The following is a 4,552-nucleotide window of genomic DNA, read 5'->3' on the forward strand; positions in this document are numbered from 1 at the left end:
GGTTGAGTAACTGGATTCCTTTGGAAATAAGGTTATTATGCTGCTGGACCAGCATTTGAAAAAGGCAAATTAGAATTAGAATTCTTGACAGCAGAATATTGATTATTCCAATTAGAATACTGCTGCTTTCTATTATTTGAAAATTGCTCATATAATTCACTTGTTCCTGTGGTTCACTTATAGATGCATCGCATGCACCATTGGCATAATTTCCTCCACAAAAATCACAGCTTAGTTGACTGGTTTGCACACTTCCTGCTTGAAGATTGCTAATCTGTTGAGTCAAGGCAGCTATTTGTTCTGAAAATATCTGGTTTTGTAGCTGATTCTGTGCAAGAAAAGTTTCTAACATCTTGGCTTCATATCCAGTACTTCTCCCTGCATTTCTTTAGTTTGCATTCTGTTACATTGATGAAGCCATCATCTCAATGATTCTTTGAGCTTCTTCTAAAGATTTCATGTTTAAAGAGCCTCCTGCAGCTGCATTAACCATGGTTCTTGTTGCTGCATTCATCCAATTGTAGAAAGTCTCCAATTGCATCCAATTTGGAATACAATGATGTGGACACCTTCTCAATAATTCCTTGTATCTTTCCCAAGCTTCATACAATGACTCTCCTTCTTACTGCACGAAGGATGTAATTTCTTCTCTCAGCTTGGCAGCTTTGGATGGAGGGAAGTACTTGGTTAAAAATTTGTTCACAAGCTCTATCCAAGTTGTAATGCTTCCTTGTGGTTGAGCTTGTAACCAACATTTTGCTTTGTCTCTTAGAGAGAATGGAAACAATCTCAATCTTGTGGCATCTTCACTTACTCCATTCATTCTTATAGTATCACATAGCTACAAAAAATTTGAAATATGCATATTAGGATCATAAAAAATTCCACTAGAAAATTGGTCCTATTTCACTAAATGTAGCAAAGCTGGTTTAATTTCAAAGTGATTAGCTTGGATGGCTGGTCTAACTATGGAAGAGTTATAGCCCTGCATGTTTGGAATTGCATAGTCTCCTAATGTTCTCATCATATGTTGCTCTGCCATCTCTATTTCTGGAGTTAACTGTCTTAGAGGTGTAGGTGTTCCTTTTTGGATAGGAGTATTTTGAATCTCTAGAGATTAGATAACCTCAAATTCATTATCACTTCCTAAGAAATTTTTGCTCTAGCCTTTCTTCTTAATTTTCTCAAAGTTATATCTATATCAGGATCAAAGACCAGAGTTGATTTATTTTTATTTTTGCTATGCATATACAATCAACAATACAGATATAGTAGAAAGAAAACAGAAAATTGCACTAATTCGCAATATACATATGCAAAATAACTACTTACAACAATATAAAATCAATCAGAAATCAAAACTACACAATTATGAAATTAACTATTTCAACTAATTGCAAATAGAAAAAATTTAAATGTAATCTAATATTGCAGAAACTTTAAAGAAAAAGAAATGCTCAATCTAATTACTTTCTTGTTACTAATGATATTGGAAACAATTATTCCTCAGCAATGGCGCCAAAAACTTGTCACACTTCTAAAGAGAAGTTGATTTTACTAGTAAGTGTACTAGTCTTGATGTAGCAAGTTATAAAAATGATAAAACTGTGTTAGAGTCCCAAGTATTGATCTCAGGGAATAAAAGTGTCCAATTACTACTTTACAAGCCCACAATTAGTTGAGCTTCACGAATTTCAAAGAGTGTTTGGAATTAAAATTGACATATATTGAAATCAGAAGAAAAATAGAACAATTAATATGTAAATGTGTGATGAACAGATGTGGAAGACATAGCTAGGGAGTTGTTTCACCAAAACTTCAATGTTGAATTAATAAGGATCTGAACTTTCAAGTAATTAGAAAGAATGACAATCAGTTTCATGTTTTATTATTCAGAGGTTAATTTCTTAACTCACTGAACCTAACATGCAATCAAAATACTCTAATTCTTTAAGTCTGGTTTAATTCAATGTTGCTTTAAGTGTGAGAAACCAAAAGATTGCAAGATCAAGTTCTCTTATCCCTAAGAAAGCTATAATTCTAGTAATTGATTAAGATATGAGTAACAAATCCAATTTCCATTAATAAGAATTTGTTCTTCAGATCTGAATCAATCACCGAGATTTTAGTTTTCTTAGGGATAAGGAACTTTGATCTTGCAATCTTTTGGTTTCTTACACTTAAAGCAATATTGAATTGAATTAGATCTAAGGAATTAGAATGGTTTAATTGAATGTTAGGTTCACTGAGTTAAGGAATTAACCTCTGAATAGTATAATGTGAAACTGATTGTCATTCTTTCCAATTGCTTGTTAATTCAGAACTTTATTGATTAAACATTGGAGTTTTGGTGAAGCAATTCCCTAGCTATGGTTTCTCCCTCTGTTATCACATAACTGTGTGTTCATTGTTTTGTTTTCTACAAGTTCATTTTACTTTTAATTGTTCCAGTTTGCTGTTATTAGATGTTACCACTCTTCTTACAATTTCAAAAAAGCTTAAATGGTTATAATTCTATGAAGTGATACTTGAATCTAAATTCCCTGTGGAGACGATATTTGGATCTTAAATTTACTCATCACTTGCTGCAATCCTAGTGCACTTGCTAGTGTAGATTGCTAACAACAAGTTTTTGGTGCCGTTGCCGGGGAATTTTGCATTTCAATATCATTAGTAGTAGAAAAGTAACTAGATTGAGCATTTAATTTGTTGCTTTGCTTTCAAATTGCTTTCTGCATAATTTTACTGCACCTTGTGTAATATTCTGCATAATATTTCTGTCTGCTGCATAGAATTTTTACATCTTTGTTATCTGCATAATTTCAGTTTTCATTGTTCTTCATAGTTGTAATTGTCATTCTGCATATTTGTACATGATTTTACAATTCTGCAACTGCTAGATTTAAGTTTCTATATGCTTTTACTGATAGATTTTGCATGAATTCTGTTGTACATTTCTGAGTATCAATTGTAGTCTAATTTTGCTTCAAACTGATTTGTATATGCGTGGTAAAAACAAGAATAAATCAATTCTGGTCTTTGATCCTGACATAGACATAACTTTGAGAAGATTGAGAAAATAGTCTAGAGCAGAAAAAGCCATAGGGAGTGATAGTGAGTTAGAAGCTGTCCATTCTTTAGAATCTCATAGTAATTCTAGAGTAAAAAGAACATCTACACCCTTGAGACAACCAAATCCAGCAATAGAAATGGCAAAACAGAACAGATTTAGAACATTAGGGCACTATGCTATTCCTAACATGCAAGGTTTTAACTCTTCTATAATTAGGCCAACTATTCAAGCCAACCATTTTGAGATTAAACCTGCCCTACTACATTTAGTCCAACAGGATTAGTTTTCTGGTGGAAATTCTGATGATCCTAACCTGCATATTTCAAATTTTCTGCAGCTATGTGACACCATAAGAATGAATGGAGTTAGTGAAGAAGCTATCAGATTAAGACTATTTCCTTTTTCCTTGAGAGATAGAGCAAAATGTTGGTTACAAGCTCAACCACAAGGAAGCATCACAACCTGGACAGAACTTGTGAATAAGTTTTTAACCAAGTACTTCCCTCCATCCAAAGCTGCTAAATTGAGAGGAGAAATTACATCCTTTGTTCAGCAAGAAGGAGAATCATTGTATGAAGCTTGGGAAAGATACAAAGAACTGCTTAGAAGGTGTCCACATCATTGTATTCCAGATTGGATGCAATTGGAGACTTTTTATAATGGGATGAATGCAGTAACAAGAACAATGGTTGATGCTGCTGCTGGAGGTTCATTAAATACAAAGTCCTTAGAAGAAGCTCAAAGGATTATTGACATGATGGCATCTTCAATGTATCAAAATTCAAACTCAAGGAACCAAGGAAGAAACTCTGGTCATGAAGCTAAAGTTCTGGAAACTTTTCTTGCACAAAATCAGCTACAAAATCAAATGTTTTCAGAACAATTAGCTGCCTTAACACAACAAATCAACAATCTGCAAATAGGGAGTGTGCCTGCCAGTCAGCTAAGTTGTGATTTTTGTGGAGGAAACCATGCAAATGGTGCATGTGAGGCATCCACAAGTGAACCACAAGAGCAAGTGAATTATATGAATAATTTTCAGAGACAACAGCCATCATATCCCCCTAGATTTCAATTTCGAATAATAGAACTCAGCAGTATTCTAATTGGAATAATCAATATTCTGCTGCAAAGAATTCTAACTCAACTTTGCCTTTTTCTAATGCAGGTCCAGCAACACAACAACCTTATTTTCAGAGGAATTCATCCACTCAACCTCAAGGAAATCAAAAATTTTCGAGACCTATGAATGAGAAGTTGACTGAGATGGAAGAGACTATGCTGCAATTCATGAAGGTGACTCAAACAAGCTTCAAAAACCAAGAAGCCTCCATGAAGAAACTAGAGACACAGATCGGACAATTAGCTGACAACTATCCAGCAGGGATGAAGGAAGATTTCCAAGCAATACAGTAATCAATCCTAAAGAACAATGTCAAGCCATAACTATAAGGAGTGGAGTTGTAGTTGCAAGCCCTA

General features: G+C 34.0%; 2 non-coding genes across 2 annotated transcripts; one reads left to right on the top strand and one right to left on the bottom strand.

Annotated features, from left to right (window-relative positions):
* Positions 1–551: 551 nt before the first annotated feature.
* Positions 552–658, top strand: LOC113853440. The gene has a single exon (XR_003502612.1). It is a non-coding gene; the product is annotated as a small nucleolar RNA R71 (small nucleolar RNA).
* A 2,935-nt stretch (positions 659–3,593) lies between these two features.
* On the bottom strand, positions 3,594–3,700 carry LOC113853336. Its single transcript, XR_003502509.1, has one exon. It is a non-coding gene; the product is annotated as a small nucleolar RNA R71 (small nucleolar RNA).
* Between the last annotated feature and the right edge of the window lie 852 nt (positions 3,701–4,552).

Source organism: Abrus precatorius, unplaced genomic scaffold, assembly GCF_003935025.1.
Source record: "Abrus precatorius isolate BTA unplaced genomic scaffold, Abrus_2018 Scaffold10, whole genome shotgun sequence".
In the NCBI taxonomy this organism is placed as follows: domain Eukaryota; kingdom Viridiplantae; phylum Streptophyta; class Magnoliopsida; order Fabales; family Fabaceae; genus Abrus; species Abrus precatorius.